At 39.4% G+C, this 9,189-nt stretch overlaps 1 pseudogene; it reads left to right on the forward strand.

Moving 5' to 3' along the window:
• The first annotated feature begins 1,802 nt into the window (after positions 1–1,802).
• Positions 1,803–2,720, forward strand: LOC101439866 (olfactory receptor 2D3-like; annotated as a pseudogene).
• The last annotated feature ends 6,469 nt before the right edge of the window (positions 2,721–9,189 follow it).

Genomic DNA, 9,189 nt, shown 5'->3' on the forward strand with positions numbered 1-9,189 from the left:
TCCATGTATATTCTCGTCACACTAGAGCTAAAGTAAAGATCTTTCCATTTGATTCTGCCTGTCCCACAAAATGTTCCCTGACTCTACTTTCCTGGCTCCCCCAAGGTAATAGACCTTCCTGAAGCTTCAGACTGAACCCAGTTGTAAATCCAATCTGGGTGGAAGCATATGAACAGAAACCTTATTCTCACGAGGCGATCTTGAAATCATGTCACACGTAAGGGCTCATGAACTAGTGGTCCAGCCGTAACTGCTCTGTCTACATTTCTTCTATACTTCCAGTTAGGTGCAGGATCTTAAATATGAGGAGAAGCCCTTACATGTCTGCAGTCTTTGGCTTCTCTGTGTCCTAAGATTCCAGAAGAGCTGAGTTTCGTCCTTGATTCTGCGTCTTCATCCTAACTTCATAGGCAATTATAGGACTAGTCCTTCAATCCTTCCAAGTGGTATCAGTTTCCATCTCTGAGTCCAAGATATCTGCTTATGGCACTGCTTCCTTTCCTAACCCTCTCTAATCTACTTCATTAGCTTGGATCCAGCCATCTTAGTCCTTACTTGTTGCTGATATATAGCATTGTATAGGCTTTGAATAGTGTTTCCTGTCTGGCTTCATACATTGGACCAATGCCTATTTTCCCATTGATGTACCTGCACAACTGATTGTATATTCTGGTACAAACTGCAGCATGCATGAGTTCAAATACTGTTACAGCAGATAGGACATTGTACCTATCCAGGCAGCTGCTGTGACTGCATTAGTTCTCCACGAACTGCCCCTCCTACCATAGTGTACAGTGCTGACTGAACTTATTCTTAAGCAGCCCCAACAAGTCTTAACATTCTGATCCAGTGAAAAGTTTGGGAAAGGATCAGGACTATGGACTATAAAATTTTCTGAAATGTTCTTAATATTCCCTTGCTTGGAAACATCATTAGAGATCTCTTGGGAAAAAAATGGAAAAGTTCATTTTTTTTCCTGCTTTTTGATGAAGCAAAAGTTAAAGTCTACTGTCTGAAAAGTAAACTAGGGAAAACATCCCTGAGTTTTCTACTAAAAAGGAAACTATCCATGTTTTTTTCCTTAAAATATGTCAGCATCCTTTTATTTTGTTCCAGTAAATAACATTATTTACTAAGAAGACATTTCTTGACTTATCCACACAATCATTGAATAATGTCTTGGTGAATGATAGCACCCTGGCAGCAAGCACCACTGGGAGAGTATATCCCTGATGTTGCCCTGCCTGCCAATCAAATGGCTTTAGTGGGAATATAAGGATGGACATTTTAGAAAAATCAAGTGTCTTAAATGTCTGCAAGATTTTTTTAAATTAAATTGTCTTTTTTAAAAAAGATAGATTGCAAAAAATGTTACATTAAAAAATAAGAGGTTCCCACCTACCCCATCACCCACCCTCCCCACTCCTCCCACATCAACCTCTTTCATCATTGTGGCACATTCCTTGCATTTGATGAATACATTTTGGAGCACTGCTGTACCTCATGGATTATAGTTTACATTCTAGTTTACACTCTCCTCCAGTCCATTCAGTGGGTTATGACAGGATATATAATGTTCAGCATCTGTCCCTGCAATATCATTTAGGACAACTCCAAGTCCCAAAGGTAACTAAAAATTTAGAAAATTGTACAGTCTAAAATATAAACCATAATGTAAACCAAAATGGAACCATATTTAGTGTGCAAGAATTTTTAAAATCAAATACTTTCAGTTTTTCTATTGAGATAGTCAACATTTCGTTGCTCTTTTAATACTGATATGTAGGCAGAAATAAGCATTGATGGGCAAAGAAAACCAAACATATCTGACCAAATTCATCTTGCTGGGTTTCACCTCAGATCAGAGACCCAGATCCTGCTGTTTGTGCTATTCCTCTTCATCTACCTGTTGGCTATATTTGGGGATCTGCTCATCATAGTCCTAATCCATGTTGATTCTTTACTTCACACATCAATGTACTTTTTCCTTAACAACCTGTCTTTGCTGATCTCTGTTTCTCTATGAGCATTATCCCCCTGTTGTTACTCCATTTACTGAAGAGAATGGTCATTTCCTTTGCTGGGTGCTCAATTCAGATGTGTCTTTTCCTCCTAGCATGTTGTACAAAGAATGGTTTGTTAGCAGTGATGTCCTATGACCAGTACATGGCTGTGTGTAAGCCCCTGCACTTCTCCACCATCATGACATATTGGGTTTGTGCCCAGCTGGCCCTATGGTCTTGGGCCAATGGTGCATTTGTGTGGCTAGTGGACACCACATTCACACTGTGTCTGCCACACCAGGGAAAGAATCTAATAAATCACTACTTTTGTGAACCTCCTGCCCTCCTGAAACTGGCTTCAGCAGACACGCACAGCACAGAAATGCCATCTTTATGATGAGCATGGTCATCCTCCTGGCTCCTTGTCCCTCACCCTTGTCTCCTACTGAAACATCATCTCCACTGAGACACGGATGCAGTTGGGGGGAGGGGAGACTCAAGGTCTTCTCTACCTGTAGCTCCCAACTCACTGTTGTTGTCTTCTTCTATGGGTCAACAATATTCACCTACATGATACCACAGTCCTGGAAAATGAACAAAAGTGATAAGGTGATCTCTGTGTTCTATTCCATCCTAACATCCATGATGAACCCATTCATTTACAGCTTGAGGAACAAACATGTGAAGGAGGCATTCGTGAAAGTATCTAGAAGATAGAATAATTAATCTCTTTATCTTATATATATATGGGATATGAAGATATCCAGTGGTTCTACACCTAACACCTTCCTGCCCCATCCTACATTGAGTTATAAGGATCAAAAAGTTCCTCTTGTTATCTCAAGGAATATTTTCAGGTTTGACTCCTATATTCTTGCTCAAGCTAATTTTCTATGGTTGTAGTTTGCCTTTTAACAGCTTTTTGTTTTTCTGTCCAACATTTACTGTTGAGCAGTCTTAATTTACACTGCCTTATTAGTTTACCAAAATGTTTTTACCTAGGGACATTTTCATTTGTCTTTAAACTCCACAGCTGTTTGCCAGCCTCTTCCGATGTCAACATACCTACAGGCATGCACAGATTTTAAAATATTAGCTAATACCAATATCCTAGATTTGTCAGTTTTGGTGAGGAAAAACATCATTGACTTTTTTTTGTCCTCAGTATTTTCCTCAATACTGAGGACAATTTTTTGCTATACTGAGTCCCAAACTACAGCTATAGATAATTCAAAAAATGCTGAGGGAGCTGTTTGCTCAGACAATGCTCGTGACTTCGTTCCAGCAAATGTCTTTGCTATCTCACACAATTACTCCCTCCACGGAGAATTTCTGGCTATAGAAAACCAGAATTTAGAAGCAACATCTCTACATCAGAGCTCTCTGCTCAGAAACCCCCATGACACCAACATACTGCAGCTGTTCCCTTATCAGATATGCTCTCCTTTCTTCTGCAGGTTCAATTTTGCCAGTGTGATTGTTAATTTCATGTGTCAATAGGCTGGGTTATGGGGTCCAGTTGTTTGGTTAAGCACTGACCTGATTGTTAATGTGAGAGTATTTCATAGGGATTTATATCTACTATCAGTTTATTGCATCTATCACCAACAAAGGAGATTGAGTTAAATAGTATCAGTAATCTCATCTAATCAGTTGAAGAGACTAAAAGCCAGAACTGAAGGCTTCAGAGGTTAGAAGAATTTCTGTCTTTACATGAATCTTGATCTTGCCAGAATTTCCAACCAGAGACATCTTCCCCTGGGGACTTTGGACTTAGGTCTTCAATACCACCTAGATCAGAATTTCCACCTTGAACTTGGACTTGGTAGTCCCCACAGGCCTGTGAACCAATTCTTCATATTTCTCTCTATCTCTGTCTCTTAGTCTGTCTCTGTCTGTCTCTCTTTCTCCTATTTCTCTGGAGGACCCTCACTAATAGAGCCAGTATCCCCTAAGTTTTCTTTTTTTGGAAGTGGAATAGAATGGTTGATATTTGAAACACAATCTCTGAAAGTAGTGATTGCCTTTGGGATGAATTTGCATTTCAGTATATTCTAACTACGGCTATAACCCACCTTTATGGAAGAAGCACCTCAGTGATCTACCTGTAGGTCCTCTTTGGTCTTCATCAGGCACACTACCCTTTCCTTAGGAGAAAATACATTGTTACCCCTTGTCCCACCTTCACCTAAAGGTCTCATTCTAGGTATTAAGTGAGAATAACCCAATATTTTATTGGTATTTAGGAACACTACTAATTCCCATTCATGGCTGCAGGGAACTGTGAGCCATGGAGACACAGCTGGGTGCCTTTACAGTCCCACCTGCTTCCACCTATGGCTCTCTGTCTCCTGGCAGAATCTCTGTAATACCACATATTCCATACTATTCTGTACTTCATTTGCCAGCCTTACATGTATCCCTCAGTGTTCCACCCATAGATCATCAAGCCATTTTTGGGATTCTTGTCATATAATAAACATAGCAAAACCCTCCTTTCACAAAGTAGGAAGATAATAAGTATGCTTTATCACTATTGAAAGTAGGCTAAACTTGGGAGTTCTTGTCACACTTCATGACCTTCACGTACCCACAAAGAATGTTATTGTGGTTGAGAGATGGCATAAGCCAGAGAAAATGGAATGACCCAGATAAACCTGAAACTTGCCATTTGAATTCTGGCTGCTCCAGCCCCAATCCCCATTATCTGTTGTGAATATACAATGATTTCTATTCTGTGATATGTTACCCTTTCTGGATCAAATAATCCTATGTGGAAGAATAAATTTGTGTAGTAATAGCTTCATTACACACATACAGTGAGTACTGTTTTCAAATTATGTGGACTAGCATAATCCTAAATAAGGAAACAGATCTTTGGTAAAATTGATGTCCTATTTTCATTGGGACTTGGATTATTTTTAAATGCTAGGAAATGAAGGAAATTTGAACTTAGGAACTTAAAATGCAGTTCTATTAGCCCAAAGTCTAATAATGTGCTTTTTAAAAAGTATATATTTTTAATTTTTAAAAGAAAGATACTTAGATTACACAAAATGTTACACATGAAAATATAAGGGCTTGCCATATGCCCCACTCCCCACACCTCCCACCCTTCTCCACATTAACAACTTCTTTCATTAGTGTGGTAAATTCATTGCAATTGATGAACACATTTGGAGCATTGCCAGTAAGCAAGGATTATAGTTTACATTGTAGTTTACACTCACACACAATTCTGTAGGTTATGGCAGGATATATAATGGCCTGTATCTGTCATTGCAGTGTAATTTGGTACAATTCCACGTCCTGAAAATACCTCTGTATTTTTCCCCTCTCCCTACCTTCAGCACCTCCAGTGGTCACTGTCTCCACATCAATGATATAATTTCTTCCATTGCTAGAATCACAGTAAACCTATAGTAGAATACCAGTAAGTCCATTCTAGTCCATTTTTTATTCCCCAATCCTGAGGATTCTGGGATGGTGATTCTCACTCAGCCTCTAATTGAGGGGGGTTTTGGACCCATATGGCTGATGGATGGGACTCTCTTGCTTGCAGTTGTAGACTCAGTTCCTTGGCATGATGTTTGTCCATCCTTACCTCCTTGTTATTGCCGTGGATGAGTCCAAAGAGCTGGAGAATAGTTGTTACAAATCTGCTGAAACTCAGAGTCCATCTGGCACATGGACAGCCCAAAGATTCTAGGCTTTGGACATACAAATTCCAACTCCAGCACCAACTATATGTTCAAAAGAAGCTACTGAAGAGGCATGTGTAGAGAAGTCACAACTGAGTTCAACCCTGCGCACTCTGGAACACAAACTCCTAAGTAGGGCCCACTGGCAAGGCACTAAACTCCTGAGCTATCTGCCATGACCATAGGACCTGGGTGTCTCCAGAGCCCGTAGGATCTCCACTATTTGGGGTAGTATCTACTTTGACAGCCTATGAGATCCTGCTATCCTGCTGCAATGTGCATAAGCATTACTTCTCTGATGACCTCCTGACTCACTTTGAAGTCCCTTAGCCATATAAACTCAATTGTCTTTACCTTTTCGCCCTTTTATTCAAGGTCTTTTTCCAGTTACATTGCTAGTTAATGCTTGGTACTAGTCCTTTGGTGCCAGGGAGTCTCATCCACAGGAGTCATGTCCCACACTGGGGAGAAGGTAGTGCATTTATATGCTGAGTTTGGCTTAGAGAAAGCCCACATTTGAGCAACATGGAGGCTCTCAGGAGGTAACTCTTAGGCATGAAGGCTAAGTTGTGATTTCAAGAACAAAGCCTCATAAGCATAATCATCAATATTAAGGGCCCATCAATGGACCATCCTTCTTCAATAATCTTTGCCCCTGCACTTGGGGGATTGTTGCTGTTCCATTAGAGACTGTGGCAGAACTCCCTAGGATGGAAATTCAATATTCTCTTGGTTATTGTGTGATCCTCCACTCACTATGACAATACCTCAAGAACATTTGAGCACATTTATATACATTATATGTATGCCCAGATGTACTTCCCCTCATGTATCCCCCATCACTGACACTCCACACCAATGATCATCCCCTACTACAGTTGTAACTCTTCTTTGATTGAAAATTTCTTCAAAAATGAAGCCAAGAATATTGCCAAATACAATTAATTAAAAAATGAAGTAATAATGATTGATTTAAATATAAGAAAATACATACTAATTTTGAAAAACTAAAACTAAAATAAAATCTAAAAATTGGAATATAAAAAAGAAAAATATTAAAAAATATTTTTTGACATTTTGTCTTTCATCACTATAATATCTGTTGTCCTATATGTGAAGTAACATTTTCTTCCATTTCTTCCCCAGTGTCTGACTTTTTAAATTTTTCTTCAAAGAAGTTTTAGGTCACAGTAAATTCACATATAGAACAAAGGGGACTCCCATATACCCAACATCCTTCCCCTTTTCCCCCCTTCCCATATCAATAACCTTTTTATATGTGGATTGTACATTTGTTACAACTGATGTACAAATATTGAAACATAGCGACTAACCATGATGAATGGTTTACATTATAGTCTGCACTCTAGACCAAACACTTTTATGCATTTTTGGTGAAAGTCAACATGGCCTGTACCCATCATTGCAAGGTCATGCAGTGCACTACACTTCCATTGTTCCCTAAATAACCTCTCTTCCATCTACTGTATTCCTCCCTCCCTCTCCTCTTGGGGCCCATGATGACCACCAGGTTTCACTCCTTGAAGGACAAGTTTCATAGATACTTACAACAACCCTAAGGGCTTGATACACTGGTCTGTCCTCCCCTGTCAGGAACTGCCCATGCTCTTGAAAGAATCCCTCCCCTCTGTTTGAGAACATATCGGGTGGGATGGGAGTCCAACACCCAGGATGGGTGTCCAACACCTTCCCTCACCTACTGATATAATGCACTATGACAAGATGAATATTCACACACTCCCTAGAAACCTGCCCCAGGTGCCTCCTGTGCTGAATGCCCCCCATCCAACACCCTAAACCAGTAACCCTTCCTTAGTATATTGTCAAAAAAGTTTTCTCAACATTGTAGTTCAACTACATACTCACCAATCCACTGTGTTCACCTGCTCCCTCACCCAACCTGCCCCCAGTTCCATGGACCTTCTGACCCATCCTCCCCGTCTTAACCCCCTTACAAGCTTGCACAGTACAACCCAATAGTATCCCCCAACCCCTGTCATATCCTTTCACTGCACAACTACTCACTTCCACCTTACCATAGATTTTGGCCATATGGGTGTGGTTTCACAACCTTCTACCTTTCTATTTCCTGTAAACCTATCTCCCAGACTCTAGCTCTCTAGACTGGCTCAATTTCCTTAATTCATATCAGAGAGATCATGTAATATTTGTCCTTCCATGCCTGACTTGCTTCACTCAACATAATATCCTCAAGTTGCATTCATGTTATGCCATGTGTTAGTATAGTATTCCTTCTTAGAGTTGAGTAATATTCCATTGTATGTATATACCACATTTTGTTTATCCATTCATCTGTTGCTGAACATTTGGGCTAATTCCAAGTTTTGGCAATAGTGGATAATGCCACTGTGAACATTGGTGTGCATATATTTTTTCATGCCTTATTTTCAATTGTTCTGGGTCTATACCTAGCAGTGGAATTGTTGGGTCATATTGCATATCTAATTAGTTTTTGCAAGAACCACAAAACTGTCCTCCACAATGGCTGGGCTGTTCTACATTCCCACCAGCAGTGGATGAGAGTTCCCATTCCTCCAAATCCTCTCCAACACTTGTATTTTTTTAATGGACTCCAGTCTAATGGGTGTAAGATGGTATCTCATTGTAGTTTTGATTTGCATTTCCCGAAGAGCTAGTGTTGTTGAGCATCTTTTTGTGTGGTTTTTAGTCATTTGTGTTTCTTTTTTAGAGAAGTGTCTGTTCAAATCACTTGCTCATGTTTTAAATGGATTATTTTGACTTTTCTTTTTTGATATATAGTATTTCTTTATATATGCTCACTATTAGGCTACTATCAGATATGTATTTACCAAATATTTTCTCCCATTGGGTAGGCTGTCTTTCCAACTTCTTGATAAACTCTTCGGAGGTGCAAGAGGTTTATATTTTGAGGATGTCCCACTTATCTATTTTTACTTTCATTGCTCATTCTTTGAGTGTGAAGTTCACGAACCCATTTCCTATTACAAGATCCTGTAGATGCTTCCCCACATTATCTTCCAAGGTCTTTATGGTCTTGGCTCTTATATTTATATCTTTGATCCATCTTGAGTTGATTTTTATATAAGGTGTGAGATGATATTTCTCTCTCATTCTTTTTGATATGGATATCCAGTTTTTCAAAAAACATTTGTTGTAGAGGTCATTCTCTCCCAGTTGAGAGGGCTTGGTGGCCTTGTTAAATGTCTTATGACGCTATGTGCAAGAATCTATACCAGAACTCTCAATTTGGTTCATTTAGTCAATGTGTCTATCCTTGTGCCAATACCATACAGCTTTGACCACTTCAGCTTTGTAGTATGTTTTAAAGTCAGGTAGTGTGATAACTGTAATTTCGTTTTACTTTTTCAATAATCTTTGGCTGTTTGGGCCCTCTCACCCTTCCAAATAAATTTCAAAGCTAGTTTTTCCAATTCAGTAGAAAATGCTGTGTAGATTTTTAT

This window comes from Dasypus novemcinctus, chromosome 10 (genome assembly GCF_030445035.2).
Source record: "Dasypus novemcinctus isolate mDasNov1 chromosome 10, mDasNov1.1.hap2, whole genome shotgun sequence".
NCBI lineage: Eukaryota > Metazoa > Chordata > Mammalia > Cingulata > Dasypodidae > Dasypus > Dasypus novemcinctus.